This window comes from Podarcis tiliguerta (assembly GCF_965153285.1).
Source record: "Podarcis tiliguerta genome assembly, chromosome: 5".
NCBI classification, from domain to species: domain Eukaryota; kingdom Metazoa; phylum Chordata; class Lepidosauria; order Squamata; family Lacertidae; genus Podarcis; species Podarcis tiliguerta.
Genome location: NC_139538.1, coordinates 56,097,960 through 56,116,925, shown reverse-complemented (window position 1 = coordinate 56,116,925; position 18,966 = coordinate 56,097,960). Strand labels below are relative to the sequence as shown.

Below are 18,966 nucleotides of genomic sequence, written 5' to 3'. Positions count from 1 at the left end.
AACAACTAAGACAATTTTCTTTTTCAGAGAGAAATTTCCTTGGCTATAAAATTTAAAATGTTGCTTTACCCTATAGCCTGTGGCAAGGCTTCCTTGCCTGAATCATCTAGGAATAAATTGACTAACCCTACAGCTTTCCAAACTGTGTGTTACGACACGTTACTGTGTCGGCTGCAGTGTGTAGGTGTCACACAAACGATCCCCACACTCCTCCCAGGGCTCAAAAAGGGTTAGTTATCCTCCTCTTTAGGATATCCTCCTCTTTGATAGCAAAACTGAATTACTGTGTCACGAAATGATGCATGTCTAAAACGTGGGTCACCAACATGAAAAGTTTGGAAAGCTCTGCCCTAGTCTAAGTAAGTCTTCACCACCCACTCATATTGCTGCAATATAGGACAGAGGGAAGTAAGTAAGGGTAAAACATGTTACTTGCTTTACTCTGAACCCTTTGAGGGCTGTAGCTATGTGAGTGAGCCCATCAATCTGTCATCTCAGAAAACAATAATTTAGGTCCCTGTCCAAATTGCTACTGTGTTTTTCATCAAAATCTCAAGAAAACAGTAAAAGAGATTTAAAGGGGAAAGGGCACTTTCCCTCTGTAACTACCATGCAACAGTGGTGTTACAAGATTGACCCAAAGCTATATTTGGACATTTTTATATTTATAGGTCAGACAGTCCTCTTTCAAATACACCCCCGAGAACTCACTAAAAAACAGTATTTTTTATCTTCTTATACTGGTGTAACTTCCCAAAGTTCACTGAAATTAGTCCTTATTTTACAATTTGTGGTCTGTGGGGGGAAGGGAATAAGGTACCCTTTTGATAGATATTAAGTTGCTGGAGAAGTGAGGGGAAAGAAAAATGTGATGCATTTTCACCAAGATAACCACAATCGAAAAGAAAATTAGATGTTCTAGCAAGAGAAACAGAACTGTGAATAAAAGCACTCAGTGTTGTAAACGCTGAAATGAAAAGTTTTAAGAAATATCTCTGGGGGTTTAAATGTAAGAAAATGGTTTACTTGCAGCAAGCTGAGCGCTTAAAAAACAAGAGGTTGAGATACAATCAAAGAAGGGAGCTTTGTCTGCTGTGCTGTGCATATGAAATGCCTCATCCACTGAGATACCTTGAGGTTCCGGGTTCATCTCAGAATGAAATCACCATGAATACCATATTAGCAAATAAGGTGCAGGCCAGGCATTGATCACTGAAAACAATGAGAACAATAGAAGTATCATCTACTGTTGGGGAACTCAACAGACTGCATGGCGACAATTTCTGAAATGTACACTTGCACCTGGTAAATTTGTCTGGAGGAAGTGAAAAGCACTTTCATCTTGGCTTTTTTCTCAGTAAAAACAAGATTACAGTGGTGCCCCGCAAGACGAATGCCTCGCAAGACGGAAAACCCGCTAGACGAAAGGGTTTTCCGTTTTGGAGGTGCTTCGCAGGACAAATTTCTCTATGGGCTTGCTTCGCAAGACGAAAATGTCTTGCGATTCCTGGGGGGTTTTTTTCGCTCCCCACCCCCTTTTTCTAAGGCACTAAGCTGTTAATAGCCTTTTAGCAGCTAATCCGCTAATCCCTTAAGCCTTTAATAGCCGCTAATAGCCGCTAAACCGCTAATAGCGCTAATCCGCTAATGGGCTTGCTTCGCAAGACGAAAAAACCGCTAGACTAAGAGACTCACGGAACGGATTCTTTTCGTCTTGCGAGGCACCACTGTAGTTCATTTGGGGACTCTAAAGGAAGATTGCTGTTAACATGAAAAATAAGTGGCATGGCGTGTCAGTAGAGCCATCCCACATTATTCAAGCATGGGCATGAAGAGAAGGCTTGCTATACTGAAGTTCTGAAAGGAGAGCTGATATGCCTTATTTTATAGAACTAGCAAAATACTGAGTTGTTTATTTTATGGTGTTTGAACAAAAAATAATTATTATTTTTTTAAGGGAAGAATTTTAAAGTTAATTTACCCACATGCAAGAGCTGCTGGATTCTAAATGTCTATATTACATTTCTCTTGAAAAATACAACTTATGGCAATCAAGACTTCTCAGAATGAATGTTTTTCTGAGTATGGGTAAGAAAGATAGAAGATTTATAGCCATAGGTCCCTCAACATACAAAAGTAATAATAGATTTTGGTCAGTTCAACACCTAGAAAATATAAAAGGTATATTTGCGGAGAAAATAACCAGTTGTTTCAAAATCCAGTGTTATTGAATTTAAACTTCGCCAGACATAACTGATTTGAGCAAAATGAAATAAATTGGATATGATGTTTTAGAAAAGTGTTATTGGTTTTGCTCTGGGAACAAAGAAAAGGGGGAGTGCTGAGAAGAACAGCTAATCTAAAAGAAGACTGGCTTACACCCAAAGACAACCATTATGATAGTGTAAAATATTTCTCTTCATGCAAAGGAGAATCCCCAGTTCCACAGATTATTCATTCCTGCTGCCTGCCATGTTATTCCAGAGGGTTATCCAACCTTCAGGAACAGCATTTCAGAGGTTCATTAGGAAGAGAAAAGGTGTAAAATGGTTGCATATACGATATGAAGAATTTCTTACAACCGACATGGACAAATATGGCATCTGGAATTGACATGTCTGGGCATCTGCTGCATCCATGTCTTAGCTGCCCACCACTGACAGAACTGAACATATCTCCTATGGCACATCATAGGCTCAGGGACAGCACAGAGGAAGCACAAAGCTGGTGAAGATATTCATGTTTCCCCACCACCACAATCCAGTTCAGCTAGCAACTGCACCAAGAGTCCAGTAGCAGGCAGCCCCAGCAATTTTATTTTAAGGGAGCCTAGAGAGCATAAAGCAGGTTTAGCCGTGAGATAATGGAGGATGGCCACTGGCAAGAAGCCTCCAGGAAGAAGCAAAAGGAGGAATGACAGATACTCCTGGGGAACATGAGTAGGAGAGTGCTGGTGTGCTTCCCATAAATGTCTGGCTGACAAATATGGGAAACAAGGTGCTGAACTGGACAGGTCTTTGGTCTGATATACCAGGGCTGCCCTTATGTTCAGTTCAAAGGCCTTTCCCTCTCTTACACTGAGAGAGAGCCATCTTGTGTTTGTATGGAGAGTCCAATGGAGGTGGAACAAGAACCTACTTCTGGTCTCTTGCTTGGACCCACATAAACCTGGATCTAGTCTTGGTACATGTGTAATTTATATGTTTATAATTTATATGTGTAATTTAATGTTTTATCACTTGAGAACTCACAACTGAACAGCCTCCACTGAGTGTGTTCTGTTTGAGAAGCACTATCCAGTGATTGGAGGGCAGGTCTGTCCTCTGTGACTGCTTAATTTGTAATAGGGGACAAGGTGTCTGATATACAGTTTAGCCATTATCATTGCAATATGTTCAGCATATTCTAGGGCAATTTGGTTTGCACCAATCAACAACTAAACAGACCTGACCAGCAGTCTCTACAGTTTAGCCATTATCATTGCAATATGTTCAGCATATTCTAGGCCAATTTGGTTTGCACCAATCAACAGCTAAACAGACCTGACCAGCAGTCTCTACAAAATGACAGTCAGTTCTCATATATCCTCTGAATTCCTTTGCAACATGCATGCATTCTTCAGAAAATAAATAAATTTGGAAAAGATTTGAGGAGCAGAAAAAAATAAGTCAACTGTTCTAGTATTGTTCTCCTGCAAATCTCAAAACAACCATCCTCAGGCAAGGTCCATATGGTTTTAGTTCCTATAGCAATCGCCCCAACCACTTCAAACTTTAACACATACATACTGACATATAGAAAGCTATAAGGAAGGAAATTTGACCTCTGGGATGCTGCCCCTCTAATTACACCATCTTTAAATATGGCCTCCTTTATAATCTTTCAATATACCATTACAGGACAAACATAAAAGAGGCCTTTTCCATCTATGAGATCTGCACACCCATATTTCTCATGGTTGTTAAGCAGATGCTTTCTTAGTTTAATAGAGGTATAAATTCCTTTTACCTCATCATGTCTCACCACAGTGTTAAAGGCTTCCATGCTGGTCATTGAGGATGAGGAATGATTTGGATTTTGCATTTACCGTATTTTTTTTTGTTCTCAACAATAGTATGTTTTTCTTTGTGTTTTGTTGCCAATGAATCTGTTCTACAGCTGAATATCAAGCCTTAATAAATTCCTTAGCCGTGTGGGTGTGTGAAGTAATAAAAAAAAACCCCAAACCACTTGTGCACATATTATTGAAAATGGAACACGACAAGATGTGGCATATATTATCATCATCATATAACAAATTTAGAACAATTGCCACAACTATCTTCTATTGAGGCACTGTGACATTTTCTTTCCAGTGTTCCTTATTACAAACATGGATACTGTAAGATAAAATTTATGGCACCCTTATGGTATTGGAAGAGGCAGCAGAGTACAATGGCCTGGGCACTACAGCATTCAAATTATGTGACATAAACCTCTGGAAAACCTACAGTGACTGGATATAACCAGATGGTCATGAATGGATTCTGGTTCTGTGCTGAGTCACTCACCAGCATTCTGAGCATCTTAGGCCTGGTAAACATGTGCAGCAAAATGAGGCAGTAGACTCCTGAACTGATAGAGGAGAAGGTGGATAACTTGTAGCCCTACAGAAGTTGTTGACATTTGACCCTCATCAGCCCTAGCCAGCACAGCCTCTAGTTAGGAGCTATGAAAGCTGTCATTCAACAACATCTGGAGGACTATATATGGATAGTTATTTTTATTTTTATTTTCGACATGGGAACGCAATTTAAAAAGTTACCCCCACTACCACACACACAGTCAGACATGACACAGTCCATTTCACTACCTAATTCCTACTGCATTCTGCTTCATGCAAAGAACAAGCCTTAGTCTTCTAAACAGCTCTTTCCTGTAATGTGTTTTATGTATGCTCTCCAGCTGTAGCACACCATGCAATCTTAACACAATTTCCCACAAGATAATTCAACAAAAATAATTTTGTGTTTGTTCTCATAGAGCAAATTAGGGAGGGAAAAAATATTTATTATTCAGATGGTCGAAAATATTCTGTACTGGAGAATAGGTCTGCAAAACTTACAAATCATCCATAATGGTGACAAGCTAAATGGTTGCTCAAGAAAGAGCAAAATGTAGTCATTTAGGGTACTATATTTCATGCTATTGTAGATTCTTAGATCTTCATTTATTTCCTAACTAGACAGGCTGCATAATAATTTGGATTGTGAAATATTTCACATTTGTTGAAAGTACTGTGCAAGTATTCCTTCAACCTTTAGAGCTACATTCCGTTTCTTAGATAGAAAAAAGTAGGTTTTGAGATCTAACACGTTTGAAATCTGACATTAAAAATGAAAATAACTGAACTTGAATAGAAATAGTGTCCATCTGCCCATTATAAAGTACTGAAGATGCAGGGGAATGGAGAACAGAAGCACTGGATACAACCCAAAAATAATAAATATTGATAGTGTATTCCAATGTATGTTTGCTCCTAAGTAAATCTTTCTGTTTTAGGATTTAATCTATAGTGAACTGCCCTGAGACCTCCGTGAATAGGGCGGTATATCATCATCATCATCATCAACAACAACAACAACAACGAAGTGTTAGTATATTTAGATTTTATGTTCAATATGTCAAAGTACCCCAACTGCACGAAATAGTTTAGCATAAAGGGGTACAAACTGCTGCACACACTTTGCCAATCTACTGGAAATCTACCATTAGATCCAGTTCAACCTTCTGCCTACTACTAAACTAAGCAATACGGAGCTGTGTTTGTTATGAAGATATTTCAGCATTCATTTACTTATCATATGAATTGAATCCTGGTGAACCCTGGTGTGGCCCTGGGACAGCAAAACTTCCACCATTGAACCTTATTCCTTATGCCAATTTCTATCATGCCTAGTAGTATTTTGGCCAACGTGATAATATATTGCTATGTCATCCACAATCCAGTCACCACCACTACACCACAGCTCTGCACCAAAGAAATCACTCATAGCTGCCTAATGACAGTGCCAGGAGCCTTAAATTAGATTCACCAAGCTGTTCTGCCTACACAGAGACTGGCGGTATCAGGTAATTAGTGAAAGAGCCTAATTTTGACTGCATATTTGACAAAGTAATTGACAACTAACCAACCAGTCCACCAAGAACGTTAAGGGAAAGCAACACAATTAACCGCTGATGAATCCAAACCACAGTAATAACTTTGCTTTTCAGAAAAAGTGTCAAAGGTAACACCTGTGCCATCCTCCATTCCAACTGTAGGCAGACTGCGAAAATTTAGAGCCGGAACCTATGCAACAACAGTAGTGCAGAAAACAAGCCAGCAGCTTATTTAACATCAGCAATTCAGCAATATGAAAATAATTGCTTTCAACAGAACATCTAATGATGTTGCGGGTCCCAGATGATTACAGAAATGAACAGCCAAACACAGTTCATCTCTGAAACAAAACCCTCTCTCTTTCCAATTTAAAGAAACCAAGACTCTTGATATGAAATCAGAACGGCCCTAGTGCAACTGGAGTAACCTAGATAATATTGTAATGCCTGCAATTACACCCACTCTGTCGGAATTGCTCAAACTATATTAGACTGTAAGTATTAGGTGTTCAAAATAAGACTAAGCAGCACTAAATATCACTCATTTTGATGAATATAAAAGATACTGGCACCATTTGATTTTGGTAGCTGGTTAATTTAAATTATCTAGAAGATTAAATAGGAATTTCAATCACAAGCAATGATACAAACATGACAATTTACATTTGACATCTACATGTACAGTGCTGATACCTCAACCTGGCGACTGCTTGCTCTCATGCAAGGACAGAAAAGACTCTCACAACTGGGAATTGAGTGGACTGGTGCGATTTCTAAAGAAACCACTAGGGTGATCCATTTTGTTTCACATTTGACATCGTTCATAGATTTGGAAATGGGAAGAAAAATGTTTCCTCCATTCGGAACTAGCAAGTGGTGTTAAATATTTACTAATGATCTTTTAGCTAGACACTGCTAGATATTGGCCCGGTATGCATGTTGTGATAAGCCAAACTATGAGAGGAGCTGCATAGTCACTAAGGCTTTTTCTCAAGCCACAAGCCTGAGTTTGGAAAGCTTAGCTCATTGTAGCATGGCAGTAAAAAAGCCCAGGGAGGAGCAAAATAGCTACAACCTGTCCATTCACAGTTTGGCTTACTGTGACGTGCAAACCAGGAGATACTGCCTGCACCCTTTGCATCATCAATGTGTAAAGAGCTAGATTCTTCTGTTCTTGCTGTCGGGGGGAAAATATACTATGCTTCTGTGTTATGATTTGGTCATAATGCTGCATCTCTTCTTTTGACCTGTCAAATCCAAGAGTTGGGCATCTTCATAACAATTTGAGAAAGGACATTGAAGATGAAGAAATCTGCAGTGGGATTCATTTATAAGTCTTTATACATCAAATAATGAAGAAGAAGGGTTGACTTGGCCTTATAATCAGAAGTTAGTTATCCCTGTCAGTGAACCCAAGAAGGCATAGTGACTAGCTAGGTCTGAGACATTTATACGAAACCCAAACTAAAGACATTTCTTTGGGGAGGGGGGTGTCATCGGAGAAATATTCAGTGGTACCTCGGGTTAAGTACTTAATTCGTTCCGGAGGTCCATACTTAACCTGAAACTGTTCTTAACCTGAAGCACCACTTTAGCTAATGGGGCCTCCTGCTGCTGCTGCGCTGCCGGAGCACAATTTCTGTTCTCATCCTGAAGCAAAGTTCTTAACCTGAAGCACTATTTCTGGGTTAGCGGAGTCTGTAACCTGAAGCGTATGTAATCTGAAGCGTATGTAACCCGAGGTACCACTGTACAGCCTATCAAAGCTGCCTTAATAGACAAGAAAACCGGAGACAGTAACCAGCATTACTGAGATGCTGTAGAAACTGCACAGTAAGGTAACTGTGATATTAAACCTTGGAACAATGATAAGAAGCAACAATGACCATCATTTGGAAGGAGGGTCATTCTACATCCACGGGATAACTCTTAAGTGATCATGTGGCTCAAGATGCATGATAAACTAGGTGTTGTCCTGTAGATGCAGCAGCCTCCCTGTTCTTATCTTGCCTGTGGATTGTGACAACAGATAACCAACTCCTCATGTGCTTAGTGTTGCAGTGGAAAACCACTGGATGGTGGTGACTCGGAAACATGCATTTTCTGCTATTGCCCTATTCGTTGGAATGCTATTTCTTCTACCAGGGGCACCAACGCCAGGGGCCAAGCATTTTTGGAGCCCCGCAATATGGGGGGCAGCCCCCTACTGTCAGGGGGTGGAGGAGGCCGAGCATGGAGCTGAGCACAGCTTCAGTGACCAGCTCTTCCTCTTCCTGCCATGCAAGGCTGCTGAGCATGAGAGAGGAAGAGCTGCCAGCCACTGCATTTGGCTCAGTCCCCTGTCTCCTCCTGAAACACCGCATGACATAACACACATGGTGCAGCTTCCTCAATCTTCAGGGCAACTTGGCACCTCTTTCCCCTACCATATGGAAAGCACCACCAGTTACCTACTTTATACAACTTTTCCCCCCTCCCACCCAAGCTCCCCAACATTCGTCCCCCAGGCTTTCCCTGACCAGTAAGCTGACCCTGTCTTTTTATATATTGCAATACTTTGCTGCATTTTTGTGCTTTTAGTACTCTTAGTTTGTGTTTTAACTGTTCTACACCACTACAGGTTTAAATAAACAAATAAGGCCTTCATTTTCATCCTGTGGCATGCAATAAAAGTTCGCCATAAATGTTCAAGACAAGGCAGCTGCTACCCGATGGACCCACTCTAGTCACTAGAGCATCCAATCCCTGGCAATGCAGCAAATCTACCTCCACTCCTATGCTTTAACACCTTTACTGCTAACTCTGGTGAGTTTATTGTTCAGATCAATTCATTCCTGCCTGCAGAAGACACCTAACAAGTAGGAAACTATACAACAGAATGATTGGCTGCCATCTCTCTGCCCCAACATTCAAACACATCACAGCGTCATCTTATGGAGATCACCAGAACAATTATACCAGAGGCTGCATTGGGCACTGGAGCTGGCATTATTCTGCGAACTGTGTCCTGTCAAGATCATTAAAGCTAATCTTAGCTTCTCTATGGAAAACAATGCAGTGAATCGGATGACCAGGCCTTAAATCTACCCCATAAATCTCCCACCCTGTTCCGCTGACCTGTTTAATGGCTGCCACTGCACGGCAGAATTGATGGCAGCTTTTGCTCCAGTGCAAAGTTTGAACAGTTCTTGGCACCAGAGCAAAGGGGAAAGATTTCCCTTTGCCTTAAAGCTAAAAGCACAGTAATGGCACTATTATATGCAACTACACAGCAAACAGATAAACAGATTTATATTTATCTGAGAATAATCTTAAAGAAGGGACACGGGTGGCACTGTGGTCTAAACCACTGAGCCTCTTGGGCTTGCCGACTGGAAGGTCAGCAGTTCAAATTACCGCGACAGGGTGAGCTCCTGTTGCTTGGTCCCAGCTCCTGTCAACCTAGCAGTTTGAAAACATGTCAAAGTGCAAGTAGATAAATAGGTACTGCTCCAGCGGGAAGGTAAATGGTGTTTCCTTGTGCTACTCTGGTTTAGTCATGCTGGCCACTTGACCTGGAAAAACTGTCTGCAGACAAACTTTGGCTCCCTCGGCCAGTAAAGCAAGATGAGCGCCGCAACCCCAGAGTCGTCCGTGACTGGACTTAACTGTCAGGGGTCCCTTTACCTTTACATCTTTAAGAGTCCAGCCTGAAACACATATCTACATATCCAAACCACAACTAATGATTGAAGGCAAGCACTGATAATCACCTTCCACTGATCCTACTGTTTAATCATATATGAGGAGACCACTAATTCACCCCCACCCAGCTTCCAGAGTATGAACTACAGGAGCTTGACCCCCTCTCTGCATGAAAGGACACTCTGCTCCAACTGCAAGTTACCTGGACCAGAAGAAAGGCCTATGCTGGCCTCTACCACCATAGGCCGTAGGCAGTAGGAGGCTATACATGTGCCTTCCAGGAAGAAGATCATGACAAGGGGAAAAACCAACCTGGCACTATCAATTGCTCCAGTGCTTGCTTTTCTCTTCCCTACTATTTCCCTTTTCCTTTTGCATTGTATTATAGAATCATAGAACCATAGCGTTGGAAGGGAACCTGAGGGTCATTCTAGTGACTAGTCCAACCCTCTACAATGCAGGAATCTCAACGAAAGCATCCATGACAGATGGCCATCCAAACTCTGCTGAAGAACCTTCAAGGAAGAAGAGTTCACCACTTTCAGAAAGAGTCCATTCAACTGTCAAACAGCTCTTACTATCAGAAAATTCTTCCTGGTGTTTGGTCAGAATCTTGTAACCCGAACCTGAAATCCTTTTCGCATGCACTACCGGCAAGCCAAGTGTCTCCCATCTTATATTTGAGCATCTGGTTATTCCTGCCTAAGTGTAAGCCTTACATTTGTCCCTGTTGAAATTCATTGCGGGGGGGGGGGGCAGTTTTCCAATTTGTTAAGTTAAGGTCATCTTGAATTCTGATTCTCTCTTCTGTGGCATTAGCTACCCTTCCCAGTTTTGTGTCATCTGCAAATTTGATGGGAATCCCATGTATGAAAACGTGGGAAGAGACTGTGCTATATTTAAAAATAAGTGCACTTGTTAATTTTTAGGCATGTTATAAATGTTACAATATAGTAACACACTTTAGAAAACCGAACAATGAGAACAAAAAATCATTTAATAGCTTAAAAATACATGCACATACAAACCCCAATTAACCAGAAAATGTGAATTATGCAGAAATTTAACTGATCTTTCCAATGCACTCAAAATGCCACACTGAAACCTATGCATATACATAAGTCGTATTAACGGTACAGTCATAAACCCACTGACTATTAAGTCCCATTGAACTCAGCCAGATATATGTCTTAAGAAAGCTTGCTTTAGAACTTATTGCCCATGTCAGCAATGTCCTACTGAAAAATTAATGGAAACCTGGGGTGGTTTACTAAATTCTGAAACTTATTGACTAAAGTTTTTCATTGTTTAAAAAAATAAAACAATTCTTGACTACTTTTTACACTACACATGTATAATTGGCGGAGAAACATTCCCCCTCCTCAAAGTCTCAGTTGCATCTAAAACAGGTAAAAACCCCATCTTTGAGAACTGAGAAATTGTAGCAACTACTCTACCCCAAACACATGCATCTGGGGTTGCCAGAGGTCCCTTCTAGGTCATAACACGTCAGCCAGGCAGGTCCAGTTCCAGAATAATTTGAAGCAAAATTCCATTTTAAAAAATTATATAAAAAAACCCCAACAAATTAATTGCGGGGTGTTTTACATTTTATAGTCAAACAGCGTACACAGACTTAAGTTATAATCAAAACCGCTAACTCTGCTGTATTCCTTTTCCGATTCAGCCTCAAGGTAATGTAAACAGTACTCTATGTCCTGAGTCTGGAAATGCATTTAAACTGTAATGACAAAAGGGCAACGCTGTAAAGAGAAGGAGAATCCAGATCCATTCTGGAAAGATCCCATCTCCCTTCCCCAATTTCCAAAGGGATCAAGAGCATGTGAGGTCCGTCCTCCTCTTCCTTGTGCTATCCCTGGTTCCCCGTCCATCACTGGAAGAACTGCATCCTGAACTCAACAAGTTCCCGGTCACACCGGCTTCCTGCATCAGAGGGAACACGAGAACTCTCCCTAGCGGAGAGCCAGCGCCAGTTCTCGTCTCTTCTCCGCCGAGCTACACACGCGCGCACACTCACACACACACGCGCGCACGCACCGAGCGCCAGCAAAACAGCACACGCTCCCCTTTCTCTCGTGCATTCCCAAAAGTAGGAGCGGAGGGAGCTCGCCCGAAGCCTCTGCCTGAAAGACGGGAGGACTACAGAGAATGCTTCAAAGTGAACACATCAAGAAGCCAGGTTTGACGCGGGGGCTGCTTGAAAGGATCCCCGCCACCCCCTTCCTCCCCATAACAACCTCCACCCCCCACCCCCACCCCACCCCCCGCACCGGCTTCCTTTTTATCGTATGTGAGATCACATCGAAGGCACTGAATTGCAGTAAATGAGGACATTTTCTAGACTGCGTGGCTCCTGCTGCTGCTACCCTGACAATTGCTTCACGTAGTCACGGCTGAATTAATGTTTCACTGCGAAATCTAACGAGGAAGAAGAGGAGGCAGCGGCTGTGCTGCCGGTTGGCTGGCAGCGGTGACCAAGTCTCCGGGAAGCAATTCCACCCCCTTCTTCTTCTTCTTCTTCTTTAAAAAAAAAGAAAAGAAAAGAAAAATCCCATTGGTGTTATCTTGCAGCAGATGATCTTACAAGAGTGGATCGTTGCTCTGCAAGCTTGCAGAAGTGAGCCGGGAGAGATGCATCATCGCAAAGGAACTGCACAGACCTTTACTTATTTGTAAGGAAGCGTAGGAAAAGGTAAGCATCGCACGGAGAATCAGCCCAGATTTTGTGCGGACACTACTCGCCCCCCCCCCTCTAAAAAATAACCCCCACTTTCCCCCCAAAAGCTGCTCAGAGATTCCAGAGGGATCAGAGTGCTCGGGAGCTTCGACATCTCCTTGGAACGAGGCTTCATTGCAAAGAGTGAGTTACCATGGCTGCCTAATTAAAACTTCACAAGCAGAAGTGTGAGCAAATATGCGAAGCGTGAATTTTGTTATAAGGGGGGGGCGAGTGAGGGGGGGCAGTCGTGTTATGCAATAGTAGTACGCGGCTGCCTGGTAACGCGATTGCATCTTATAAGTTTCACGGCAGAAGCGGGGGGGGGGGGGGGAGGCGAGCTGGGAGAATACCACTTCACATGTCCTAGAATTTGAGCGTTCTAGAAAAATGCCATAAACCTTGGCCGGGTCGTTCTCAGTTCACATCATACAAACTGCTGAAGTGCTCAGGTGACGGTGTTGCTGTTTAAGGGGGGTGGGGGTGGGAATGGACTATCCGCGAACTCCTCCGGGCTGTTGTCTCTCAAGACTCTAGCCCCAAACCACCAGCTACCCAGCCGTTCTTTCTCCAGCGAAACGACTAATTAGATTTTGCCACTGATCTGCATGATAATGGAGAACACTACGAGCAGATCTCCTGCTCATCGGTAACTTGCGGTGCAGTAGATTAGTCACCGCTAGCCAGCCTCCCCCCCACCCCCAATCCTTAATCATATGTTAAAGGGGTGCAAGCGTGTTTGCTTGCTCCTAAAACATCGGATTCTGGTTTGACGCTGCCCTTTCCCCACTTCTGACACGTTCGAATGGGGAGTCCCGTCCACCTGCACCAGGCGAGCAAGACGAAAAGGGCAATAGCGCGCCTCGGGCTCCAAAGTCACCGGGGCCATATCGCGGCGGGACCTTGCGTCCTGCAGCCTCATGCTGGCGGGGGGGAGCGGGGTCCGCCTTGCGTCTTTAGCACTCGAAATAAAAATCCTCTCCTGTGACCTCGGTCTCTCTCCACTTCATAAAACGCTAGAGCGAGCTCCGGCAATCAGGGGGCAACATAGATTGCAGCTAGCAAGCCAGGGGTTTTTCTTTGGGGGGGGGGGGTTGCTGGAGGGTTGAAAGATAAGCCTCTCCGACCATTCTTTACAATCTGGAAAGCCCTGGAGCAGACTGGTGTGTGTGTGATGGGGTCTGTCCCAAAGGAGCAGCAACTCTCCCTCTTCGCCCTCTGTACTACAAAGCTAGGCTAGGCAGTGAAGCGGTTTAAATTCGACCTTGTCTGTCTAAACAGCTTAAATCCTACACAGGCACATAGTGAGGGAGTGTTTAACTCCTTCGGAACTAGAAAGTTTGGACAGATCCATTCTCCTTTCCTACCCTAGTTCCAGAAATCGCGTCCCCTCCCGCCACCAGTATGTTGCTATAGTGTAAAGCAAACTGACACAGAAAGCATCGGTGCATATATGTGATTCGTTTCTGTTCCCCACTATGGGGATGCCTTTCATATATTCCGCTTCTCTGATTCTGTGCACATCAAGGTTAACACCAAGATGCTGGATGAAAAACTACTGGCTAGAAATCGTCAGATGTGACCATTGCAATGCATTTTAATCACCACAATCCACAAAATGTTTCGGCAAAAATTCGAAGTATGAAATCAAAGAAAAATCATGTGTATGTTAATGTTTATGCACTTTGTTATTAGAAAATTAGAAAGAACATAAATGGGAAAGTAATGCTTGAAATCAAGATATACTTCATTTTAGCATTTATTTTATACTCCTGCGTATAAGCAGAAGTAAATTCAAAGCTATAATACGTGATGAGAGTAATGGTCTGTTGTCCAAACAGATGACATAAGTACATCTGGTAGGTTGTTTATGTATATTGGGAGAATTGGTGTTACACTCTGTGCATAGCTTTTTAAAAAATCAGCATGCTGTGGTGTTGACTTAACACATGAACCTGTGTTATAAATAAGTTTTTTATAGTGGAATGGGTATCAATGGAACCTTAATCAAAATGCTGTGAAGTTATCCCTTCATTTAAAAAACATGTAAGAACAAAATGGGCACCTGCTCCTTTCAATAAATTAGTACAACTTAATTATAAGTATGCAGAAGTATAGCCATTTAAACAATAGAAATCATCAATAAAGAATCCATTTGTTACTGATGGGGGGGGGGGCGTTAAACTATTTGCCATTCAGTGCACAGGCTTGTTCATTAAGCTAACAAGCAACCACTCTTGCAGGACTGACATCCAAACTAGAAATCAGGGAAAAAACTAAACTGAATTCAGCCAATGATAAAAGGGTGCAAACAACAAGCAAGTAGAGCACGAGCCACAAAGCAGTGATGGGTGCTTAGCACTGAAGATATAAATTAGCAAGCTGAGAGAGCAAAAGGCAGAAATGCATGCCATGCAGTCTTATTAACCCCAAATGTACTTGAAAATGAAATATTCCTCACACAACACATATAATTATAATTTTAAATTCTTCATAAATATGCATTCATTTATTAAATCAACAATTACAAATGCACTCAGCGGTATATTCTGATTTCATTATAGTTTTAACTCATTATTAGGTGTATTAGGTGTCCCGTAAACCACTTCGAGATGACTGTGATTAAGCGGTATACAACTGTTGAAATAAAAATAAATATTCATTGGTATTTGCCAGTTTGGGGTTGGTGGCAGCAAGAGCTGAAAGCAGACCATCAACATGGCAGCAAACTAAATGAAGGTTTTATGTTGCCTTAGATGTAGGCCTCAGTGTTGTCTTGCACAGGCAGAAGAAACTCAATCTTTCTTAAATAAAAATGCTCTTTACAGTTTTATAATGCAATTAGATTTTCAACATCATGCACGGCAGGGGCAATAAATAGTAACTGTAGAGCAAGAGTACCTAATTTGGAGTACAGCAGGATTAGAACCCCCATCATCCCTGAATGTTGGGCCAGGCTGGCCAAGGGTGATGGGAGTAGGAGTCCAACAACATCTGGAAGGTCATATGTTCCCTGTCCTCCTTGTATATAAATATTTCCCAGTAAATAATATTTTCTTGAGAACAATAGTTTCATTTCTCAGACTCAGAAGTAGTGTGTATTACTTGAAAATGGGGGCTGCAGGGGTGGGAACGAAAGCTCCACCCCTTGCTATGGTCACTAGCTCTCATGAGTTATAGGATGACCTTCTGAAGGGGAAGCCTCTAATACTTGTGGAGACTCCCTGTGCATTTTAGAATCTGGGGAAAAGTGAGGGAAGGGGGCTAATAAATCTCCACCTCCCCTTGCACATCTCCATAGTATACTTTATGAACAACTGAAGAGGCCTGCCGTATGTGTCCATCGCTTCTTGTTCTGAACGTTATCAATGATTTTCACATTGCCCCATTGTTTTCGTGCACATATTTTTCAAACATTCACCAGCTTCTTCCAAAAGGAGTCAGACTGCGGTATCAAAGATTTTCCACCAGGTTGGAGGGGCAATCTGTTTGGCAGACACTCTGAATGCACTCCTGCACCAAATACCTGAAAGATGTTCTGCATGTTATAAAGCCCTTTTCCTACATCATCCTTTGAGTGCCGCTCTGCCTGTAATATGCAGTAATGCCGTGACAGTCTTCTCATCAGTCACATTACTATTTGAATCTGGGGCATAAGAGCTTAGCAGTAGAGTGAACTGGCTGTACAATAATAGTAGTATTTCGCAGAACTGTAGAGTTGGAAGGGACCCTGAGGATCATCTAGTCCAACTCCCTGCAATGCAGGAATATGCAGCTGTCCCATATGGGAATCGTACCTGCAACCGTGGCATTATCAGCACCATGCTCTAACCAACTTGGTCCAAAAAGGGAAATAATATTATTATATTCTGCCCTTCTCCCCTATCCACCATTGCCATTCAGGCTATGGAGTAACTCCATGACCCAACCATACAAACACGCACACAGACAATATTATCTTGTTGCCTGGAAATAAAAATTCAACAAACATTGTATGTAACAAAAAACAAAAAACCCTCTTTTAATTATCACAGAACAGTTCTAATCATCTTTTAATTCAAAAAAGGGCTAGTTAACATCAATTGTTTCTTAAAGTTGATCAGACAGAATTTGCTTATATCATAGATAATGCTCTGCATCATCACACAATAAATTAATGCAGAAATCCCATTCTAGGTATTAAGAATAGGCAGAGAACTAACAAATCTATATTCAAACAACTAATTCCACATGCTTTATGGGACCTTGGACTTGTGTTTCTGAAATATCTGCCTCTCATACTACATGGCAAGTTGCTTTTGAGACTAGGGGTGAGAAAAGCTGCTGAAAATAACCTAAATTCCAAGTAAGAATTTAGCTTGGAAGCATTTGGCCCTAGGATTCTGGCCCTCATCTGTAACTCTTGATGTGGACCAGCCAGAACAAATGCTCACTTGCTTAAGCACTCCAAAAGTAAGGATTTTAAGGACTTTGGTGCAATATTAACACCATGTAGGCCTTCCCCCCACCAAACTGGGGAAGTGACATGGAGCTGCAAATAAGACACAGTGTTACATGACAACATGCAAGGTTGTACAACTAGTCTGGTATTCACATTTACATATTTTGAAGCCCTAAGATTCATTATTAATTATACAGAACATGATGAGATGTTCTTCTGTGGCACTGCGAAACCTATTTACTGCACTATTTATCACCTTCAGAAAGAGTAAGAATAACAACTGAATGCATGTAGCATAAAGCTAATCGGCAAAAATTTCACAGGCAGGTCTATTTTGTGTGCATACTTTTTTGCATAATATCCTCACTGGGTTTTAGAAATCAAAGCCCCTTTACCTTCCCCGCCATTTCTTTTACTGGTCGCCCACTCACATCAGTGCAGCTGGTAAAGTCCACCACATGAGACTACATCGCCAACTTGCAAAGAGATTTATGTCAAGATGCTGTCAGTGTGAACACAACATGTTTAATGCTTGAAGATATCATCATTCATGAGCCACCTACGAGTGATTTAAAGCCCAAATACACTGCAATATAATTCACTTATAACTAAACTGTTGACTAATGGTATGACATACATTCCCAGGACAAAATTATTCCAATGACAACTGTAGACTCATACATGAGGTAGAGCCAATCAGATCTCTCTAGCCAACCTTTTAGACTGCACACCTCCAAGTAGAAAAAGCAGCCGCTTTTAAAGCAACCCAAAGGAATGAAAGCTATTCCCAAGATAAACAAATGTTTGAATTTCCCTCCAAATTATTGCACAGCTTAGCATTTCACAAGCCCTGGCATGTTTTATTTCCTTTTAATATCTGCATCCTTACTAAGTAATCGACAAAATGAATCTACAGTGTGTGTGCTGCGCATGTGCATGTTTGTGTGTGAATACTACACAACTATGAAAGAGACTGGGCCTTATTTGACGTTTGCAATCCAAGGAAGAGATGAAGAAGAGAAAGTATTAAATAAAACCAGGAGCCTCTTTACCTTGCATCTCAATAACTCATTTGATCATTTTGCTTTATTAGTTGAAATTATAGTATTGTTTTGTAAATTTAACACCATTGAAAGTATTCGATTTCTCTTCTTACGCTTTTCTTAAACTGTGAAGGAACATATTATTAAGGGTGCAGTCCTAACTCCAGGGTGGCAGCAGAGGGTTAAGGGAATGGCACAGTCTGCATTACATCCACAGCCCTGCTGCTTGCACCAGTCAGAGTGGAAGGTGGCAAAAGGATAAACAGCCTTTCACTGCACCAGCTCTCAAACTGGCACAGCATAAAAGCCCTGATCAGGCCAGCTGTAGTCACATGATGACAGCAGGGTCAGTGTAAGATCCAGTAGCCGTGATCCCTTTCCACCTACACCCACCCCCCAACATGCCCAGCTTTGGGGTTTCTGCTGGTGAATATACCAATCTTTCAGTGGGTGCATGGGGGGCTTCTCACAGGCAGGACTTCCCCACCGATGATAAGAGCTGCTCTGTCAGCAGAGGCTGCCCGAGCTGGGCAGGACTTGGCAAAAGGACATATCCACTCCATCAAAAGTCCAGCCAGCATTTCCAGGCTGTAAATCTGGATTGCTCTATTAATCTTTGGTTGCTTTTCGTTGCACTTTTATTAGTTTAATGAAGATGTGTTCCTTTGCAAAACACACACACACACACACACACACACACACACACTGCACCGTAAACATAGCTTATTAAGTATTAGGGAAAACTGGTTGCATGGGAAAGGGCAATGAAAATATAGTTAAGAAATTAAGCAAGTGTTTATTAAGTATTAGGGAAAACCGGATATGGAGAGGGCAAAACTGGAGGAAAACTTGACTAAGAGATTTGTTTTATAAGAGCATATGAAAGGTATTTTAGAAACCATTATTTCTGCTGTTCACCA

At 41.9% G+C, this 18,966-nt stretch overlaps 2 protein-coding genes across 7 annotated transcripts in view; one reads left to right on the top strand and one right to left on the bottom strand.

Annotated features, from left to right (window-relative positions):
• DOCK1 (dedicator of cytokinesis 1) overlaps positions 1-18,966 on the bottom strand; it is a 359,825-nt gene that overhangs the window by 160,387 nt on the left and 180,472 nt on the right. The gene's annotated exons all lie outside the window — the stretch shown is intronic.
• The window catches only part of INSYN2A (inhibitory synaptic factor 2A), a 59,140-nt gene continuing 51,392 nt past the window's right edge, over positions 11,219-18,966 (top strand). For 2 of the 3 annotated variants that reach the window (XM_083439700.1, XM_083439698.1), the window contains exon 1: positions 11,219-12,538. The gene's annotated coding sequence lies outside the window, so the exon portion shown is untranslated. The remainder of the gene's footprint in view (positions 12,539-18,966) is intronic. The other variant, XM_083439699.1, reaches the window with a different exon arrangement.